Below are 23,844 nucleotides of genomic sequence, written 5' to 3'. Positions count from 1 at the left end.
GTACATTAATTTTCACACCATCTAATAGACCTATGCCCTTTTTAGACAGTCTATAATGCATGGTCTAAATTGCATGGTCCAAGTGCATTTAGGGTGTCACCAACTCCACTTTTGCAAGTTTGAAGCTGTACAATCTGGGCGCAAAATAAGGTGCACAGTGCAAAGGGGTTGTATTTAGACTTTAGACTGCAGTCACATTCACAAACTATTATACAGTCTGTAAGGTTAAGGGCCATTTTCTCACTCATACATGGCTGTTAAAGCAGAAAGAAAATATAAAACAGCCGCATAAAAATGTTACACGACGCATAGTGTACCGTTACATTAACAGCAGTGCTGTAGAAATGACGTTTAACTTGGGAGCAATAAAAAGGTATTTAGAAAATCTATTTTAAGTGACCATTCTAACTTGTTCCGTGTATTGAAGATCATGATATATCATGCAAGGGTGGAGACAAAAAGTAAACAAAACGCTGATGTCTTGCTGCTCCTGCTGCTGTCTTTAACAAAGCAGTCTGGTGCTGTCACTTCAAGTGTTCACACATAAACCATTTTCAGTTCACTATTGTGTTTCTACCTCTGACTTGTAAGAGTACTATGTTCGATCCTAATGACTTTGTCTTTCTGGAGTCTGTAGGGGTGTGCTGCCAGTTTTGTTAATTTTTGTTTTCTTTTTTGCATTTTGTTTTAGTTAAGAAAAAGGGTAATAATAGTTAAGAAGTGATTTGTTTTCTTGGAGTTTCTTTGTTTAATTTTGTTAGGGTATATATTTGTTACCTTTTCCAGTTTGATTTGTTTTGTTTGTTGTGTTGGTCTTGACCACCCTGAAGCTAATCCAAGCTCCATTGTTTTGTTTATCACAATATAAATAAACACCAAAGTCTGCAATTCAGCAGTCTATCCTTGTGGCTGTTTGGGAGTTGGGGACGATGGGTCTATTTCATATTGCCACCTCTAGACAGGGCATAACTGGGGTCTCCGTTGTTTTTTGTCATTTTGATTTGTGGTAAGCTTGATAAGCAGGTGTGGTGTCTTTGTAAGTTTCTTTGCGGTGTGGAGAAATTATGGACTTTTACATCAGCCGTAATATACTGGAATTCTGTGGTTCATTTGCTTTTGTAATGTTTACAAACACTGGATAAGGAGATTTGATTTATAATTGGTTTAACAAAGCAAAGCTAAGGGGACAAGTCTGTTTGGCTCAAAGTAGACTGACATTCCACAAGAATTAGTTACACACTGCAGATCTGCAGTTTGTTTCTGTTAGGTTGCGACTTTCAACTACAAAAAAGTCAGTACTGCAAGTGACAAGATATACAAATGTGAAAAAAATAACATTGGCTAACACTCACTGACTTGGTAGAAAAGTCTGCATGCATTCTAGTTTCAGCACGTGTCTGTCAAAACAAAAGCATGTACAGATTGGGTTATACACTACAAAATGGCTCTTTTTAACAGTTATCCAATGAGGGCATGGCGAGCCTCTAAAGAATGCTAAATCTTCATCACTGACAGTATAAGGCAGAAGTCCACAACAAAATGTTAAATAAATAATAATCACAAAACAGAAACAGTCATACTATGTTTAAAGTATCAAGAAACCAGGACACAAAAATATCACCAGCCACCAGCCAAATGCTTGTAAAGATGCAAGTGGCTGGTAGATTTGCTTCACTCAACAGAGATAGCTATCTTCAATCAAACATTTGCTTGTTCTGTGTGAAAATTTGCTGCTTCTCCCGCTTTAGAATATTATATATTTAATTCATTTGAGGTTTGGAATGTGTTGTTCCAATAAATAAGCAGTTTAAAGACTGCTGCCTATATGGGTGCCACAAAGTACCGCTGGGTGTTGTGGCTTAGTTGGTTAAAGTGTCTGTCTAGTAAACAGGATGTCCTGGGTTTATATCTTAGCAGTGCTGTGGATCGGGAAAGGGAGATCTTCTAACTTGTATATGTAATGTGTTTCTCGTTCACGATCAAGGGTTTACATGTTTGGATTAGGTTTGTGATACTCAAGTTTTCAGTGTTTCTGCTGAATGATGCTACATGACTTTAGTCAGCCATTAAGTGTGTAGTTAAGCTCAGATTGCAATATAAACGGTGTGTGCTGTGTTTGCTGCCACAGAAAATAAATAAAAAGACCTTGTTTATGTGATGTTACTACAACGTCTTGTACTTTTCATGGCAGGGTTGGTCCAGAATATGAAAAGCTAATGTTAGCAAGTTAGCAGCTACGGGTCATTATGTTTTTTTTTTCACTGTGGCAGAAAAATCACAAGAGAAATCGCGGTCACTTAGCTGGTCTTGTTAACTGCTGCTCCCAACTCCGCAGCTCTGAAACATGTCTGGGAAACTTCCAATTTTAGGCTTTTGTCTTTACTCGTTCAGCACAGGTTCAGTTTGGCTATGGATGCGCTGACCAGCAGAAGAAGTATTCAGATTCATAATTTAAGCAAAAGTACTAGGCATAAATGCCCACTGTGAAAATACTCAGGGCCAGCCCAAGCCTATATAGGCTGCAAAGTAGAATTTGATTTGGGTGGCCCCCCACTGCCTCTGCAACCCCAATACTATTAACTATTGTCAATGCTTGATCATTTGCACACCTACTGTAAATAAAACACACCAATTATTATTTTTATTAGTTGAAGCTGTGTTGTTTACATCATACTGTTCCCTGGCATTTTTAGCCTTCTATGGTTTTTAATCCTAAAAGGTAGCAGGTGACTGGTCTAGTGTTAATTTGCACCTTAAGTAATACCTATAAACAGCTTCATGATGGCCGTAGGGGCCCTAGGCAGGTGCTTAGCTCGCCCTGATGCTGTGAAAAGACTTCACTACAATTTCTGAATTATAATCCTTACTATGGTACAGGTATATAAGTACTATAGTAAGGGGTGTCAATTGGCAGGACTGGGCTCTGTCATAATTGGTTAAAGTGCCTGTCTAGTCAACAGGAGATCCTGGGTTTGATTCAGTCTAGCAGACTTGTGGATCAGGTAAATGTGAAGTGTTGTCCTAATTAACTACTGATCTATCTATCTTCTATTCATGTTGTGTTGCAACTGAACTGCTGTGCAAATACAGCAAATACAGTACAGAAATTAATGTTATGCACAGGATAATAAACAAGAATCTACATGTTAAGATGAGAATTGTCAGACTTGTTGTCTGAGAGTAAAGCTGTAGTCCCAAAATGTCAAGTGAAACAATTATTGTTATCAGTTTTACAATTATTGTTATTATAGTTATCATGTGTGGACCATACTATGTATTCTGCGGTCAAGAGCACTAAGGGGGAATTATACAGGATATATTGTGTTTCAAGCCTTTCTAAACTGGAAAAAAAACTACCAAAAATCCCCATAAAAATAGCAGTTTATCAGTGTTAGAACTCTGCTAAAGCCTGACTCCAAGATTCAGAAGCTGTGCATTATAATGTTTCAGTTTAACACTGCTAGTTTTAAAAGCAATATCTTAATGCTTAATGCTAGGAGCTGTTTATTTACTACAGACTAAACCTGAATTGAATGTTGAAATCGAAAATTATAGTTCAGTCCAACTTAAACTATAGGAGTGCAACAAATGGTCGTTGGTCTGTACAGATAATCCCCAACTTTCTGCCTGCATTTCTGTGAAAAGGTGAGACAGATGCACACTGTGTTTTAGTATGCAGTGCATCTCTATGTAGCAGCAGAGTCTCAAAAAAAAAAAGGAAGAGCGACTAATTTAGCTGTCACATCACTTCTATCAAGTCCCCACCATGACTTTGGCCATTTTCACTGTTGTAACTGGGAAACTAGGCATGCTTCTCATCATGGAAATGGATCATTAGATTGAGATGTTAATTTCTTTTAAATGTATATCTATTGTCTCAACTTCTAAACTCAGCTCACGGGTAATACATGTCCACCCATATATATATTTTAAGGAACTAGATAGCGAATGCAAAGAAGGTACCTGTTCAGTCCAATTTTATTTTCATAATCAATGACGCTGATTATGTTGACAATTGCCCCAGCCCTATACATGAGCCAAAAAAGTTTTTGAGTGGGTTTATGTCCTGGTTATATGGCCCACTGAATCTGCACAGTAGTGTTTCCCCCCTTAATCAAAACTTCGTAATAAAAAGAGTCATAAATGACCTTGGTTGCAGTTCGAGGTTTCCTATCATCAGTTTTAGTCTCTTTTATAATGGAGGGCTATAGAGTAAAATACCTTTTGGGCTGGTGGGAGTTTTGGCTGCAATACTGGAAGTGACCACTAGAAAAACAGGTGGCAAGGCTGAGCGTCAATGCCCTGTTCAGTTCTGTTACAAATCTGTGTCTGCCCGTCTGTGACACACCCTTCAGTGTTGATTGGCTATTACTTGTGACATGTAACCAATCAGATAGTGCTGTGGGACACTGAGCCAGACTAGAGTAATAGTGTATTATACTGTTTGGTTTATAATTATCTATAATATCAATATATTATATGCCGAGAAGTAGCACTTTGCAGAGAACGGGTGTAGCAGAGTGGCTTTTTTGTGCTACAATGAGTAGCAGTGTTTCCTGCAACTCAATTTTTAATAAATACAAAAAGTTATTTTGTAATAATGGTAAATAAATGTTTTAAAGTCTAATTTATAAACTTCAACAAGTACAAAAATCCACCATCAATTAGTGACAAAAGCTGCTAAAATGTGACACTCCTCGTCCATCCTCCTCAGATACAAGCTTCTAAAAGTCTGTTGTCTGAAAAAATTAACATCACCCCTCTCAATTCCAGACTGACCCTAACCTGTTTTTAACAATAAGTAGTATGTTTATATTATTACACACAGAAACAAAGAAAAAATGCACAACTATTATAATATATGACTGCTGTTTTAAATATACTACAAATTCACCTTATTCTACCAGAATAACTTCCATTACATACATGTATTCATAGTTACACTACCAAAGGAGCACAATTAGTGTCACTGTACTCTTCTTCAACTGTAGGTCAGTAGTTCAGATGAGTGACTCAACACTGTCTGTGTCTCTGTATAGAACAACTGCCTTTGTTTCCAAATGCAGTAAGTCACACAACTTTGTTGGGTGCGTCTTTCCAATACCAATTGAGACATGATTCAGAGCAGTGAAAAGCCATTATGAGCAAGCAAAAATCCTCAATTTTAGCAATCAACTAAGTCAAGTGTGTGTGTGCCTGTGTGTGCGCTTACGGCACTAGGGTGTGTAGACACCACTGTGGTTTCCTGTACTATTGTGTCTGTGTTTGTCTGATGACTCAGTTGCACTTTCACTTGTGGTGAGCACATGAAACAAACTCGTCATTCAACCACATTTCCACCAAAGAAACACTCAGCCTGAATCATATCCTCGACCACACACACACACACACGCACACACACGCACATGCATGCGCACGCACACACACGTACCTGCACAGTCGGGAACAGTCAAGCACATATCTCTTTGTCATAGTCTTGTGCAGTGGTGAGGGCGTGAGGCACAGATCCACCCAAGTCTACACTGTGCTGCTCCTCAGCCTTTCCAGTGCGTGTAGACAAACACAAAACACACACACACTTACACACACACACACACACACACATTACCTTGTGAGTCATGAACTATAGCTGTGAGGCTGGGAGGGAGGGACAGACACAGACAGTGGGCAGAGGGACTATGGTCTGCAGTGTTTCAATGCAACTCCAACACAAGTTGCATCCACCAATCACATTCCTAAAGCCCTCATTACACACCGACCCGCATAATGACGCAGTCTGTTATCAGAGCAAGCCAAAGAGCAGGCAGTTTTTGAATAAAATCAAGAATAATCTGAATTTTTCATCAGCACCTCAATATTGATATGGTCTTTAAACAATGATAGGTGTTAATATGATTTTATGAGGCATTAATTCAGAAAATTCACTGAACTGTGATGCAGCCTTTAAGACCAGAAATATGTAATTTAAGCCTGATCATAATTAAGCTCAACTCAGAATAATAGAGATAAGTAAAATATAATTTATATCTTAATACTAATATCAATTTGATGGATCTTCCAGCTCTATAAGCATCATTAAAGTGTGTTTCAGTTAGCCCTCTGAATCACAGTTTTAATCATTTCAGTGATTCAAACAGTGAAGTGAAACGTGATGGCAGTTCAGTCTGATTATCAGGCTGACCTCTCAGTTCTCTCTGGTGAGAGGAAATATGTGGTTGGTTTTCATCTTTGTCTCTCTCAGGTCCTCGTGATTCGAGGTGGTGAGATGAGAATTCAGAGACATTCCTGTCGTGCCCAGTAAAAAACAGTAAGAATGTCAGTAATGTGACTGCCATGATCCCAGTGGCGGTTTCAACAACACTTCGAATAATAATGTAACATTACTGAATCAAACCCAGATGGAAAGTGCAGCTTCATGGTTCACGTTTCATAGACTGAATGTTGTTAAAGCATGGCCAAATACCAAATAATGTGCAAAACAGACAGACACAGAAGCATAATTCTATGCTTTTACAATACAGAAATGACTACTCTGTGGTAAAAGCATACATTCGTTTTGTTGCTTTTAAATGCATGCATTACCAAATATTAACACAATGGCACTGAAAGTCCTTGGGCTATACATCCTACCATACAAACTGACCCCTCTTTTTTAAATGTACTAAATAGTAACAATCATTATCATCATTAATCATACATTTATGATTATGGTTTTAACAACAATAAAAAATGCTAAAACATATTTACAGGAAATCTGTTGTTTGTCATAATGATTGTAAGATTGCAGACATTAGGACTGTGCCTACCGATTATTTCCATTATTGATTAATCTGTCAGTCTTTTTATCTGTAAATTGATTAGTTGTTTGGTCCATAAACTGTCAGGGAAAACATGGTGATTTCCCACATGATAACATTTTCAAATGCCTTGTTTTGTCCACAAGATATTTAGTTTACAATCATAGAGTACTAAAGAAACGAGAATATATTTACATTGAAAGAGCTTAAATCAGAGAATTTGGATATTTTTTCTTAAAAAATGACTCAAAACAATTAATTATCAGTTCACTGTTGACAATTTAAATGATTTATCAACTGATTCTTGCACCTCTAGCAAGCATTATTTTATACAAGATTTCTGCAGGTTTCAACAAGTCAAATTTAAGACTTTTTAAGACCTATTTAAGACCTATTATTGCCAAAAAAGTATGAAAGTATGAAAGATTTAGGAATGTCATAGCAGGGAACATGGTTTAAAATAGCTCACCTATGTCTTCAATGCATAAGAGATGCAGGAGTTAATGTTGTTAGAGCAGAGTGGGCTCCTGGTGGTTACATTTGGTTACATAGTTGCTGCAGCGTGATCAATACAAATAGTTTCAAATATTAATAAAAGTAACATTATCTTAATTTTTAAAGACCAGTCAAAATCATATTTAATAGCACCTACTTCACACAACAGACGCACATTTCCTTTTAACATTTTCAAACATGAAATAGTGGCTTATTTATCCACTCATATTACAGAACAAGTCCAGCACTATAAAAACCATGCAGTGCAATTCGATAGGACGACCTCTAAGAAACTGGTTTTCACCTTGATCTCAAGCAAACTACACAACAACTAAGAAGTTCATCATTAAGGTAATCCAAGTCGCTTCTTTTGTTCTAAACTGAATACACAATGTTAAGAAAAGAAAAGGCCATTCAACTCTTCAGTTAACAGGCCAATATTTTTTTTGACATCTTACAGTAACAGTACAAATTGGAATGTTCTTTTTTATTGATTAAAAGGTGCTTAGCCTGCTCAATATATTCATTTCATGGTAAACATTAGAAAGCTTTCAGAGGGAACATATCTCTGTCAAGTTTGCAGAATTCAAAAAAGTATTTTAATAAGATGAAATGTTTAGAGATGCTTAATCTGCATGTTGATGAGGATCTGCGTTTAATTAGAAATTTTGAGAGACAATCATGGGATACATCCGCCAGAATTTTCCTTCATCAAACTTAGTACTTCATGAGAAACTGTCTCAATGTTAAGAAATCCATTACAAAATTCCTTGACCTGCACCCTGATGATCCAGACAAAAAAAAAATTACTTGTTTTTTGACCCACAGATGAACTTTCCATCATAGTGCATTGAACCTTTTACAACATGCTGCTGGAAACATGCTGCTAAAAATAAATAGCACCAAAAATATAACTTCCGTGTCAGAGGTAACAACTAATGAGGTCATTAACTCAATTCCTTACAACATTTATGTGAAAACACTTTTTCCCATCACATGATTGTGGTGGCACCCAAATTTAAAACATTGAGTAGCTTAAGGAATTCTTTATTTTTTTTTGATCATTAGCTAATTTCTCAGCTAGACCCAATAGCTCTTGCATCAATTTAGATAATCTTTTCCAGGAGTTCCTAAACTTTTTCATGTCAGTGACACACGGACCTACAAATTTAAGATGATTTTGTCTTAAGTCTTTGTCTTCCTTGTTGTTACAACAAGTTAAAAGTTAAGATATTCAATTCCTCCTCGTGCTGGGGACCCCCTACAATCCACTCAAGGACCCCTGTTGGTCCCTGTACCCCAGTTTGAAAACCACTGATCTACTCTGCAGGGAAAACCTGTGGTGTAAATATTGCATATTCATCATGTGTTGTTTAGAGCTGCAATGATTAATTGATTATATGGCCATCTATAATGATAACTGATTAATCGTGTTGAGCAATTTTTTTTAGAAACAAAGTAAAATTTCTCTGATTCCAGTTTCTTGATGTGAATATTTTCTAGTTTTCTTATTTTTAATTATCTTTTTCTTGTCAGCAAAACAATACATTTGAGGATGTAATTTGGGGTTTGGGAAAACACAGATCAACATTTTTAAACATTTTCTGACAGTTATGGACCTAACAACTAATAGATTATACCAGAAAATAATCCAAATATTGATCAACGATGAAAATATTAGTTAGCTGCAGTCCTAGCATTGTTAATGTGCTATTTCAATAATGGGTCTACCGACAGACAAACAGACAGAAAAACAGACAGAAAAACAGAAACCAATACTGCAATATAATATCATGCTGTACATAACATACATGGTGTTAGTGAATGATAAATTTGTAGTCATTCAGTACAACACCAACAAAGAAAAAAATCGCTCAAACACAACATGCGGTGCAAAGTAAACCACTGAGAACCACCAACCATCTAAACCTAAAGAGAATATTATCCCCGCATTTGCTCATTACACAGGAATAATGGCACTGTGGGAGAAGTGACATGTACAGTGAAGTGCACACTGATAGAGAGGTCCTCTGTTAGCTGGCCACTGCTGTCTGGCATGTGCCTGCAGCCGTTAAGATAGTACTGCCACACTGTGTCAGACGAGGTAATAGGCTTTTTTTCTGCTGCAACTGACTTGACAGACAGTGAGGCTGACAGGCCACATCTTGGGCTGATCCTTTAAGGACTGACAGAGGCTGAGTTTGGAGTGCAGTACTGTAACAACAAAACACTTGAAGTAGCGCAAATACGCCCCTTAAGGGACGTATGCAGCTTTATGGCTGCATTGTATGGCAGGAAGAGATCTACGTCCTTTCAAAATGCTCCGACAAAACTTTATTCTTTCCTAAATGGCACTGATTGCTGTAACATTGGCCTTGTGTGAATGAACGATTGACATCCGTATTTATTGTGCCAGACAATCATATGATTCTGCTTCAGATCAAGGTAAACTGAGGGACAGTGAAAAGTTGAAATTCAAAGGAGATGGAAATTAGGAAGTGAATGAGAGAAGAATAAAATTACTGGCATTCAAACAGAGACTGAACATCGCCTCTTGTATTGTCTTCATTTGTCTTTTCTCAACAGTGAACTGAAGAATACACCATTTCAAGGCAACAGGGTCAGCCAACCCATTAGTCATTGTCGTCAAGAGCAACAATGTGATCGATGAAATGTTGCTCATTATAAATCCAGTAATACTTAGAGTTAGTAGTTTTGAGATATTTACTAGAAAAGTAGAGTAAGAGTAAGAGTATAAGAGTAAGAATGTGGACTTTAAACATCTGCAGGTACCAAATTCAAAATATGGTATGAATCATGATTAATTGTATCTAGAGCTGCAACAATTAGTTATCAATCAACAAAAAATGTGTTGCCAACTGTTTTGATGATTGATTAATCATTTCAATCCATTTGCAAACAAAAATGTCAAAAATATTTTCTGTTTCCAGCATCTAAAATATGAGGATTTGCTGTTTTTTTTCAGTCATTTATGACAGCAGTTGAAGACTCTTTGGGTTTTAGACTGTTGGTTGGACAAAAGACGGTATGTGAAGCCGTCACTTTGGGCTACGGAAAATTGTGAGAAGCATTTGTGCAAAATTTCTTTACATTTCAGAGACTAAACGATAGTTGCAGCCCTCATTGTACATTTTGGTATTACATTATAACTTTGATTAATGTTTAAACTTGGTCATATACAAAATCCTGTGACTTCAGAAATATGTAGAAACACAGCACAGTAAAGATGCCCCCTTGAATATATTCTCACTGTATTGATTCTTTTATTTTATTTTTTTTTCTCTTGTCTTTTTTTTTTTTTTTACTACTGCTGCTTTCTTTGCTGCAGTGCTCTGCGATTGGTTGAATACATGTGTCAAGTCACTTCATTGCTGTCAGGATAAGGAGCATTATTGGCTGGTTTTCCAGCACCACTCCACCCCCGCCAACCACCCACCTCCTAAAGCTGTGGCGTAGACGAGTGAGCAAGCAGATGTGTGCATCAGGTGGGGCTGCACTCCTGAAGAGGAGGAGGAGGAGGAGGAGGAGGAGGAGGAGGAGGAGGAGGAGGAGGAGGCAGTCGGGGCCACACCAGGTAACAGAGCAACAGAATGGGGACAGTGGAGCAATTGGATGCTTTTCACTACCCTTGATGTAGGGCTTGGAGGGCTAATAATGCACCTGTACTTACTTGCAGTGCTGTATTTACCCAGAGAGATACATTCAAATTAGGGGTGTTGTGATATACCAGTACTGATGATAACCATGATATTTAAAAAAAAGAAAGACTGATATCATGTTAATAATTCACATATGAAAATATTGTGTACATAATCCAGCACCTCTTAAAAATACTGTATGCTCCTACATAGTTTCCATTTCCTTCCATTTTGCTTGGTCTCCCTCCCCTCTGATGCCCCCAACACACCATTTCAATATCCATTAAGTGTAACTGCACTTTTTGTACACGTTTGTAGAGTTATGGTTACAGACCTCCCCACACTTGAACAACTAGATGAATGTTACTAATAGCATTATTATTGTTATTGTTTCAATTCTTCTATAGATATTGCAATAATATCATTATAGTGAATTCTTTTGTCCACAATAATCATGGAATGAAAATCAGATATTGAGACAGCTAGGGCTGAAATGGTTAGTTGATTAATCGATTAGTTGTCAACTATTAATCACCAACTATTTTAATAATCAATTTATCATTTAAAATCCCTTTTTAGGAAAAAAAAATGTCCAAATTGTCTCATTGCAGCTTCTCAAAAGTGAATATATTGTGGTTTCTTTTTGAGTCTGACCAGTATGGGATTTTGCAGACCAATATGATGTTCAATATAGTGAATTTTTGAGCTTGAATAAAAACACATCTTTTCTATGTGGAGTGGAGACTGATTTTTGCAAAGGTACTCAGACAGCTGGTTTCTTAAATTAATAACTAATAACTCACAATTAATGGCTAATTAAACATACGTACTCTTTAGTATCAGTCAACTGCTGACTATTTTATTACTGTTAGTGATTTAGGCAAGTTGTAAAACAAGAAGCAGCTTCTCAGCATTTACATCTGCCAGCTCATCTTGTCCTCTTAATGTTCTGCAAAAAACAGTTTCTGCGTCGGTGCGGTAAACAAATTTGGTAAACAAATTTGCCAATACCGTATATCTGTGATAGGCCAATATTGAGCCAATATCAGTTGTGGGTGTGGATGTGTGTGCAGTTGTCTTCGGGTTGTGGACAAAGACACAGCTTGGACTTTGCAAAAACAGTGTTCCATATTTTTCACCAATTTCAGACATTTTACGGACCAAACAACTAATTGATTGATCGAAAAAATGATCAAGAGTTAGTTGCAGCTCTAGTGACAGCCCTAATTCAAATCATCCCGGCGAGTAGCAGCACTCGGGTAAAACTAGGTCATGTGAGGATAAAGTATTTTAAGGAAAAAGGATTTTAAAAAAGCTGTTCATTTGGGCTTACACTGAGGGTTATTTGCCTTATTATGATGACAGACAAGAGGTCATACCACTCCATAACAGGACAAGAGGCATGTTAACTTTAATCTATAATCCACTTTTTTTCAAATAAGTCAAAGTCATGGCCTCTCTCTCAAGTCTCATTCAACCCTCTCTGAATGTACAGACTAGCTGACAAGCTCCGAGCTCACTTCAGGGCAGCACATCAAAGCTCGACAATATTGGCGAAGCTGGCTGGCATCGCACATAGACCTCACAATGACACTGTGGTAAAAAAATTTAGGTCACGCCAGTGCTGTGAGTCACTTCATGTGGTCCTTTGCCATACACCACTGACACAAATAGCTCCAACACCACACAGACAAAACAAAAACACACACAGATTCTCACTCACACAGTGTGGCACTAAGGTGAAGTGGCCATCAACAAACTGTCGCTTTGTCACATCACACCAAAACTTGGCACATAGGATGGGTGAAATGGGAGTGGAGACATCATATTGTGCAGTGGGTGTGACTTCCACCTGCAGGCCAGCCCAGGAAGTGGGGCTCGAAGAAGACTCAACTTACCGGTGGCAGTGTGGTTTCTGCTTTCCATCCACTGCAGAGGTTCACAGAGCTACCTACGGAAGAGAAAAACAATGATGAAGAAATCATATGTGCCACAAGTAGCTGTCCAAATCATCAAACATTTCCTCACAACAATGCTGTCATGTATGACTTTCTTTTCGTCCTGGTGCTCCACATACTTCAGTGTAAAAATTTTTATCAGAGCAAGACAGACTGTTTTGCAGATTGAGGTCAGGATTTGGCTCCGAGTGTTATGTAACCTGGTATATGGGCCAGAATAATAGTATTACATATGAGATTGCAGTTCAAACGGGAGTCACGGCGGTGAAAGGCAGGCTGATGCAGACTGCGGCACTGTCTGTGTTTTCAGGCTGTGGCTCGGTGCTCATAACAGACAGACAGACATGCCCCAGAGAGCAGTCTGAAGTCTTTTTTCTTCTTCTTGCCTCGTTTCATTTCTCCTACCCCATCAGTTTGTGTTCTCCCCTTTTTCTCACCCACGCGCAGCTATTCTGTTTCTTACATTTTCGTTTTTTTTTTTTTATCAAATTCCCTGATGTCGCCATTGCCACACTTTGATGCTTCCACTTCCCCATTTAGTCTCACTGTGACAAACTGCCAGACAAAAAGACAGACAGATAAATGAGACAGATAGACAGACAAAAACAGACAGACAGATATATAGATAGACAGATAGATAGATAGATAGATAGATAGATCGATCGATAGACAGGTATGCATAGATAGATCGATAGACAAGTATGCATAGATAGATAGATAGATAGATAGATAGATAGATAGATAGATAGATAGATAGATAGATAGATAGATAGATAGATAGATATTCACTTTGTCTCTGTATCTGGCATCTCATTAGGGTCTTGTCAATCTGTCATCGCCACTTCTGTTTTTTTTTCTCTCTTGCTCTAGAAGGGTGGGATATCCGCATTGGTTGCTATGGCACCAGACAGCTCCTCGTTTCCTCAGACAACAGCTAACTGTGATTGTGTGTCTGTGTGTGCATGTTTGTCTGTGCACGTGCATGTGCGTGCATCCACATATCTAAATAATTGTGTGCACAAGCGACGCACACGTGTAAGGCCCTGTGTGTGTTTAATGGGATGACGAGTGATAATCAGAAGTGTTTGGTTTACTGTGCCTTCACTGCAATCAATCAGTGTTTTTAAATCTTCCACCTGATGACTTAGTTGATTTATTCATGAGATGTGAATGGGGTTACAGCTGGCATGCAACTATTTTGAGAAGTAAATTGACTTTCTATCAGTCGCAGATTTCAGTGTCTCTGCCTTGCCTCTGTTTCTCTGCACTTTGTAAAATGTGTGTAACATTCTGGGGCTTCCATCCCTGTTTGACCTGCCCTTTCTCCTCTGTTTGCACTCCAGCAGAGGGCAGTGTCAGCTCAACACTATGCTGTGCTTCTCCCAAACTACATCCAATAAATGTTGATTTTAAGCAGTGACAGGGCTCAATTTCTCAGAAAGCAGACCTTGTCCCTTTTTGATAAAAAGTGATTAAAAACTCATGTGCATTTGTATTCTACCCACAAGAACAGTACATTGGTAGATTGAGAGGTTAGCAAAAATCAAATACTGACTAATAAGAGAAAAGAATGAGTAAGAGTAAAGGGGCTTCTTACTGTTAGACACAACTTTAATTATGATCAATTAAATTTCTTGTAATATCTTTCATTGAAAAATATTTAAAACCCACAAAAACATATGTTCAACTACAATTTGCACAAAATTTACTCAAGAAGATGAGATGAATGAGGAGGGGCTAAGTACATTAAATTAAAGCAGCTACAAAGAATGAAACAGTCTCTTTATGACTGATGCCTAAGAAAACAGGACCATCAGCGAGAAGATTGGTTATTTCTATAAAGATATTCTTAATGCCTACCACCGCATCAGATTCTGTGAAATCAGATGAAAATCAGATGAAAATCAGATGAAACAAGTGTTTAGATTTTCCCAGACAAAATTACAGTAAGTCAGTGTGTTAGCCACTTAAAGAGAACTGTTCACATTATATTTTGTGGTTATTACAGTGGAAACATTCTGCCTTTGTCCATGGGGCCTCCAAAATCAATAAAATATGAAAGCTCAAATTGAAAGTTCCTTGCAGTAGCTTTAACTTGCAAGAGTTCTTCAAGTGACGATGGTGAGAAGCTGTTGAAACTACAAGAACTTGCTGCTCTGACAGCTGGCGTAGTAAAGAAAGGGAGCACTTGAGCACTTGTCTGTCTGTGTGTATGTGTGTGCGTCCGTCTGTCTGTTCATATCTGCGTATGTGCGTGTACGTGAGACGCTGTGGTGTTGGGTGAGAGAGGTGTGTTTTTTTCCACCCTGTGGGGCCTCAGGCTGGGGTAGGGTGAGGCGGAGCTTTGGGGAGGCGCAGCATGGGGCGGGCTGTTTCAGCTGAACTCAGTGCACTGTAACAGCACTCGGGGCGGGAGGTCACAGAGTCCAGCATTCCTCCAGAGCGCTGTCTGTTTACACGACTGCCGTTGTGCCGGGGGGAGGTGGCAGCTCTGCATAACTACACCATCAGATAACACTCATAGCTTGTATTTATGTTCATCATCTACCAGGGTGACAAGAATCCTTTATTCATTGTTTCAAAAGTTGAAAACTGTTCAGGCATTTTACTGCATTTAACCCCTTGGTTCTTTCTGCACATAAATCCTGATGGGAACATCACAGAAGACTTAACCGACAGGATTTCTGTCTCTGTGTGTATCTAGTCAACCCTTTATTTATCCAGTAATATGGGCATAATGATATACTGTATGCTTCTTCCTTTCACCTTTGTGTTTAACGTGCACAGAGATACTGACGAAACACATGTGGATGTATGAACTGTGTCCAACCTAAACATAGCAGACAGCACCTGTAATGCATGCAGAGAAATGTGTATTCCTCTCCTTTCAGCTCGGCCCAAGAACTAGAACACAACACTTTGTGATGTTTTACTTACTTTAGCTGAGATGATATTATCTGTGCATACTAACCATAAAAAATGTTTCACTCTTAGCCAAACAAAACATAACTTTGCTTAATCCACTCAATAATCCAGTCTTGATAGTTCATTGCTAAAAGAATATATACATGACTATAAGTCGCATCCTTGTCTTAGTGAGATCATAATCCAGATACCAAATTACAGATATTGTCTAGAGACAGATATATTGGACAGCCGATATTATTGGTCAATATGGGCCTATCACAGCCATATTGGTATTTATATCAGTATCAGGCAATTGGATCAGAAACCTGCTAAGTCTTGCCAGTCTTTTTTTACTTGCCCTTGTGCAATTTTCTTTTTCATGTATTAATGGTTATGCAAGGTTATGTCTTCAAACATCACCACATATATTCCATTTAATGTGATAATAAAAGTAGAAAAGCAGTCTCATGAAAAATTACTTAGATGATTAATGGATTATCAAAAAAGGTTAACTGTTTTTACCACTGAGTTGCTAGATATACTTGCACAACATCGCATTTTACTTGCCCCAAGCAAGTGGGCAATCCTTATTGTTGTGCTGTACTTTTATTTCTATTTGTGTTTTTTTTATTTTATTTATTTATAATTGATGCAACTGTAATTTTATTGTGCTTGCAAAATGACAATAAAGTGATTAAATCTTGAATAATTATCAGAAATAATAACTTTAATAGGTTTCAGTTTTAGTTTCAGAACTATCAATAATAATAAATAATAAACTATAAAATATCCTAACTTTGATAACCACATTTGAGGGATCATTGCAATATCAGCAGATCTACCGATATCAGAATCATTTTACTGCCTAATATTGTTACTGGCATCAGCCCCAAAACAGCATCAGTTTTGTCTCTACATGAATTTGATATTGTACTTTGTGTCAACTGCACCATAGTACATGTACAAACACACTAATTCCAGCTCCAACAGAGCTGCCAAAGTCAAAGTCAAAAGTATCCCTGAGCAGGACTGAAGGGCCACACCAGAGCTGAGATTATCTGGGGTGGGTCAGACTAAAAAGGACCAGTTGAACCTCCTCTCAAGTGGCCAAGCTTATCAGGTTATTTATGCAGGAATAGCTTGGACTTGAGCGGGTTGCACTGCTGCTGGCCTCTCTGCTGCTGGGCTAATCTGGGCTGAACTTTGACTGTAGCTCCTCTGTGCCGCTGCTCTCACATCCCAGAGCCTAGAAGCCAGCTGGTCAGCTCCAGGGGAGCACAACAGAGATGGGGAGTGACACCCAAGCCCTGGAGAGACAGTGCTCTGACTGTACTGTGGACTAGGGAGGGGGGGTATGGCTGTCAAAGGCTCCATTGTTTGACAGGCCAGCATGGTTTCACGTGCAGCGCATGATTCTCGCTGCGGGTCTGAACTATAGCCCAGTCTGACCCAAACTGTCCGGGAGGATGTAGCTGTGGCCTCCCTGGGCAGGTTAAAGTGTAACCGTGTCCGTGTTTTCTCAGGAAAGTGTGTTTATCTAGAGGACCAACACGGAGGCCCTTTTGTTTAACTAAGTAGCAAGGCTCGCCCTAAAAGTAAAGCTCTGTGAAACACACAGGAACCAGGTGGCCCTTCTCTGTTCCATTTACTGCTAGTTAGGTACAGTGTGCATGAGCATGTGTGTACTCAAGTGTTTGTTTACACGTGTGGGAAAAAGCAAAATGCAGATATACAGATAATTACATGTCTGTAAAACATACAGTGAAACATAAACTGAGATTTTTCATCCAGCACAATGCAAACAGTACAAACTGAAAGTGTACAGAAATCCAAAACATGAGAGGCACCTATCTTCTGTGGAGAGTGAAACAGCTGCAGCCAATTTAATGCAAATAGTGCGAGGTAAACGATTAGGCACAATGCCTCACTGTTAAATAAGATATTCTTGTATTCTCCTAATTACTGTGGCCACTGTGACTATACGTCATAACAACTTTCCATTTGCCAACTCCATCGTAGAGATTTGGCAAACACGTCCCTGCCAAACCAGCATATAGCCTAACTAACCAATGTGTGAGGCTGTGTGGGGCTGTGGGTCGCTGTCAATTTAGTATGAAGGCTAGACAAGTAATAGTTGGGCCGTACCTGGCTCTTTCTGTCAGTTGAATTGAAGTTGGCCATTCAATATAAAGATTCGATGATTCATTCTTTAGTTTTTGTTTTCAGTTTAGTGTCTCACTTAACTCCTTTATTAGTCTACATGAGTTTGTGTTTTGCCAAAAATACATCATCTCAAAGGTGAAACATCAGATGTCGACACAGTCAGAGGAAGTATAAGTAAGTGTGCGTTCCCCTACATACAGTTCAGGTATGAAATCCTAGCCCACCACAGAGCGTGCAGCACAGGTGACACTGCAGTGGCTGATAGAGCATCACCTGCTCTCCATTTCTATAAACCTTATCTGCTTCCATCACAGTTAGTTTTGTAGTTTGTGGTGATTCAGACACTCAGTTTGTAAAGTTTACAGCCAGCTACGCTGTTGTGTTGCTTTGTGTAGAATGACACAATTAAAAAACTGCGTCACTGTCTTTGATCAGTTAACCACATGTTGTCACAAGAGCACCAGCTAATAAAAATAAAGGTATGATTCCTCATATTTATAATTCCTGATTGAAAAGTTATTTCTGTGCATTTTTGTAAGCTTATATCTGTTTTATCCTGTTATCATAAGTCACACTGACTGCTCGACTTGAAGTATGTTAGTCGACTGAGGGGTATCTGATTACAAATAGCAGACAACAGAATATCTGTTTGCATTACTGTACTTAATTTAAGAAATCTAGGTGCAATGGCTGATTATCCAGTGGACTATTACAAGGTCGACTATAAGTTGTTAAGTTCTTAAGTCCATCAGGGCCTGCAATTTTCACACACAAACGATGAGCTTCATTAAAATGGAAGAGGAAAGTAAAAAATATGAGACAAGAGGGAGAAAGGCAGCAAGAGGGCGTAACCGTGTTAAATGCTCATGTTAGTATGTTTGCATGCTCACAATGACAATGCTGGTGTTTCGCAGGTACAATGTTTACCATGTTCACCATTTTACTTCCATGTGTTAGCATGCTGATGTTTGCCAATGAGCTCTCAAAAGCACAGTGTATTGGACAAAGTGACATTTTAAGCTGATGATGGTGATAGATGAAAAGTTAGATTCACCAAAGTCATTAGAATTCATCGTCAGAGGACCATAAAATTTCAAGCCAGTCTATCCAATAAGTTATAAAAGTCTGGACCATATCAGTCAGTCTTTACTCATCAATGCAATTTCTAACAATGCCACTGTTTTCAGAGGCTTGTTAGCTACCATTCTCAGCACACGTTTGTTTACTTTGTGTCCATGCATACTAACAATCAATTCATAAATCACTTTGACATGATTTCTCACAGCAGAAGGTAATAAACTAAATGTGATTTCAGCTATATTTAGCAGAACTTAAAGCAGAATGAAATAGTGGTTTACAACATTGCAAGTTCTGGTAAAGCAGAACAAAGTGGAAGAGAGTAATGTGAAATATGCTCTTCAGGATATGGGACATACAGCACAGTACATACAGACATACAGTGTGTGGTTTCCAGTTGATATGTGTGGAACGTTCCCCTGAGGCAGAAAGTGTAGAAAAAACTGAGAATTTCTCCAGGATTTTACTTTGCCTCTTAATTAAGACTGATACAAAATATAGCATCTTTTAGTTGTTAGATGCCAAAGTAATAATCTAAGTAACTGAATGAATTACATTATTTGGAATCTACACAATAAACAGATGTGATTTTATTGCAAACTAGGGGATCCATGGCTAACCATAACCCTGAAACCCTGAGAGAAACAAACAACCCCTGTTAAGGTCTGGAGAAGATAAACACAAACAGCTATTTGTCAGGTAGGTCTATGCAATTTTCTCCTGACTTTGTTGAAGGCAATCTAATATTTTTTTTTCTAGTAAATAAAAGCCAGAATATTAACTAACAAGAATAGAAAATCTGAAATGCTCATTTTTTCAATTTCAGCTTATAAAGGAAGTTGATATTACTTCTCTGCTTAAAATAACACTCAATAACCAACTGAATATATACATCTTCCCCTGATTAGAAGCTTTTTAAAGCTGCATGAATCACTGTGAGGCAAAATGTGCTCATCACATTACTAGCCCTCAAGTGACATCAACATATTGATGACAAAATGTCAGTGTTGGGTGTTAGCTGCTCAAGTAAATGCCCTGTGGCAGCTGTACACCTTTATACACTGTTATTCAGTTGTGCATAAAAACCCCTACTACTACTTTATTAGATGCCTCACTGATATGGAAAAGTGTTTGCACATATGAAGTAACCACAGATGCCACCAAAATACCCCTTTCCAATCAATGTATGAATGTACACTAGAAACTACCTATACCCTGCCACTGGTGTAATTAGGTTGACATTGTTGACTTCAAACTGACTTCAGTTTGTGACCCTGCAGTTGACCAGGATTCATGCAGGTCTGACATTGCACAGCCTTTGTATTCAAAATCAATATCTGTTTAAGTGTATACTATATTGAGAATATTACCTAGCCGCCTGACAGCCTTTTCTGATGAGAAACTGCCATTATATGAGCCAAATACAGGTCTCTTCACTGGTCACCAGACTGGGCAGTAATTTTATCTTGCAGGACACGGAAGTTGCTGGTCTACTGCTGCCTCAATCAGTTAGTTTATTTGTGTTATTGTGTGACTTCTGTAAATATGGACTTATCTGTTTAAACATCAGACAGGTGTACTACAAAGCAAGATTAATGGATTAGCAAGGTATGTTGAATTTTCACTGTCACAAAGGTGGCTCTCTTTTTACCATGGTAACTTATGCTGAATACATAACCTGGTCCGGAGCAGGTTATGTGTTTAGAGTTTCAGATTAAATCGACTGTAACAAGCGTCCCCCTCATCTAATTCTTTTTCTGACTGTGTTCTTGAGCAATATAGATTCTCAACTGAGGGAGGATGTTATATATTTAAAGATGCTAAACTGTCCATCAGTAATGTCACTGAATGAAGCCTTGTAATGTAATTACACCAGCACAAACTGTATGCATTGTATTGCTATGGTAACCGCCACTGTTGATGGAGAATTTTTTTTTTTTTTGCTTCAGGTCATATTAACACTTTAAAATTCACACAGTAGATTATCCACACACTAACAGAATAATGAAGCCACTGCAGACCACTATGAATGATATTTTTATGCTTGATCCTGATTTGCTGCCAAGTCTGTTTTACACTGCTGATATTACAGTTTAAATCACAGATTAGAAAATTTATATTTTTTGATTAGTTTATCCTATTTACCATGGAAAATATTAGACCAATACTGGAGACAGCAGGAAACATTTGTTGCATGTCATGTCCCTTTCTCACTTCTGTTTCCTGTCTGTCCCTATATATCACCTTTCCTATAAAGACAAAAAATACTCTTAAAGAATAATGCAGGATCATGTTCAGTTAGGTTTTCTGGCTAAGTAGCAAGGTTGCAGAGTAACAGTTTACTTATTCTGTTGTCTAAATTAATTATTTCTAGGCAATTTCTAATAACTAAATTTGTGAGGTGTTTTATCCAATTTAATGCACAATAATGGGACACAGCTCTTTGCATCAAACCTCCACTTCGCATTTTTTTCACATTTACCATAATGTGCTACTGTATATACTGATAGTTGATAAACAGTTATTAATAACATGATACTGATTTCAAACATACTGCCCAGTCTTAGAATTTACTGATGTTCTTTACGGCAAGCTAAAAATGATGTAGGTTATGGCTGAGCATACTGAGATGAGGACAAAAGTCAATGATAAATGTCTTCAATTTATTTAAACTTAGCGTGTTGTGTATTGTAACAGCGTATTTATTACACTGCAGAGTGAAATCTCTGCTAATGGTGATAACCAGAAATTTATGTGTGACAGAAGTCTCATGCATCCAACACAGGTTGAACGTGAATTCAGCAAACCTGCATCATACATGTGTCTAGTCACCCTGAATCAATGAAATCAGATACTGGAGGTGTGATATTCAGATATCATTTTCAGGCTGACATATCATCATCACAACAAATACACAGACAAGTGATTCTTATCCCCTTTCCTTTTACTTACTGATTCATATTGTGCTTAAGTTGAGCAGCAACTATCTATCAAGCTACAATTTTAAGAAATGAAGAATTTGAAAGTAAATCGGTATCCATGTATGCTTTCCAAAATTTGGAAAGACTTTGTAAATGTATGTACACTTTTGCTTTTTTGCCTCCAAAGAAAACTCATACTCAGCAAGGATAACCCACATACTGGAAGCAGATAGAATGCCTTTTCTCTGGCCCAAGGGTCTGTATTTCCACTCATGGTGCTGATTCAGCCCACAGTGCAGAGGCTTACTATGAGGAACAGATACCAGGATAGGAGAGGGGATGTATGGCACTGTTGGCAGTATGGGAAAAAGGCAAGAAAAAAAAATCTAATTTCATAACCTAACCTTTTTAACTTGCTCCAGGTGGTTGATAGTTCCTTTAGCCCATGACAAATTAGCCAGTCCGACAATGATGAGACCATGGTTTTTGGCAACAACCAAAAAAATTGCACAAATACTTTATCTATATGACACAGGACTGAGATACCTTGCAGAATTTTGAAACAGTCTGTGAGAGGAAAGTTCCCCTCTATGTTCTGGGGAAATATATCTGCTCTGCAACTTTTTTATAAAGTTGTGATGACAATAATCATTCCTCTGTGTGGGTTTTCACAAGAGGGATACTTTTATGATTTAACTAAATCCTGCAGTGAGTTTCCCAAATGTTCAAAGGTAATTATGCAAACCATTTATTTTACTAACATTCAACAAATTAAAAACAAACATATCAAAAATCTGTATACTTTTTGTCCTTAGTAAATTCTGGTTTCACAAAGATGGCGCTTTTCATTCTCTTGAGATAGACACACATGCCACCCCGTGCAAATCAAAGCAACTATCAAACATTTGGTTTGGCCCCATCACTTTCAAAGATGTAAATCCATTCTTCATGTGCACACTGCAAACATCTTTTTGATCAATGCAGGCAAAACTTACTGGAAAATTTTATTATCCACTTGTTCAGAGCCGGTAATGGAAGTGCAGCAAGTCAGCGAAGTTTGCTGTTTGAATGTAGTAACTCTGGATACAGACTAGGACAAGAATTGGGATTAGGATGAGAAGAACCAGAGAGTCGCACTATATGCAGAGGAGGTGTGACCGCTGGAGTGGAAACATTATGGTGCTCATGCTAAAAGAAACTTAATTTTTTTTAATGCAATGTGTAATTGATCCACTGCTGCATAATCTGGAAGGATTATTTCAGGAATGCGTCCATCTACATGATGGGCATCAAATGAAGTAGGAAAAGGTATCTAATGAAGTACAATTACTGGTACTTGTAAGGTTACTGCTACTGGTAATACTGATATAATTTCTTATGATAATCATACCCAACCTAACTTTAATCAGTCTCAAGTGCAATACATACAAAGGTCTGATTCTTTGTCATTTAAATAATGTATATTCTGCCTATGTTGACTATGTTTCAGTTACCACAACAGTTGAAGTTAGGGTTACTCACAAATGCAAGTACAAGTGAAAAGCCCAAAGAAGACATGAGTGATTGTTGTGGTTGAAAGGATAATTGAATGCAGCCATCCTCATGAGATGATGGAGAGCAAGAGGAAATGCAGGGTTACCCAGAACCCAGTGTCTGCTTTCTGCACTCACATATGGTCATCCCTCATGCACTGACATAACTGTTTCCATATTGTACATTTTTACAGAGCCATATGAGTTACAGGATAAAGCTACACCAATAAATCAGCCGGGACAGTATTTGGGCTGATATTACCTTACTGCCGATATATCATATCAGCATATTGTTTAGCCTATGTTGGCCAGCAGGTAACAAGAAACTGCAGTAC

At 38.1% G+C, this 23,844-nt stretch overlaps 1 long non-coding RNA gene across 1 annotated transcript in view; it reads right to left on the bottom strand.

Moving 5' to 3' along the window:
• Positions 1-23,844, bottom strand: part of LOC146318865 (uncharacterized) — a 59,867-nt gene that overhangs the window by 23,157 nt on the left and 12,866 nt on the right. The window contains exon 2 of the long non-coding RNA XR_014771567.1: positions 12,850-12,902. This is a non-coding gene — a long non-coding RNA (uncharacterized LOC146318865). The remainder of the gene's footprint in view (positions 1-12,849; positions 12,903-23,844) is intronic.

This window comes from Lutjanus erythropterus, chromosome 11 (assembly GCF_056507025.1).
Source record: "Lutjanus erythropterus isolate fLutEry1 chromosome 11, fLutEry1.hap2, whole genome shotgun sequence".
Taxonomy (NCBI): Eukaryota; Metazoa; Chordata; class Actinopteri; order Lutjaniformes; family Lutjanidae; genus Lutjanus; species Lutjanus erythropterus.
Note: the sequence above shows the minus strand (reverse complement) of the source record. Positions and strands in the feature narration are given on the sequence as shown.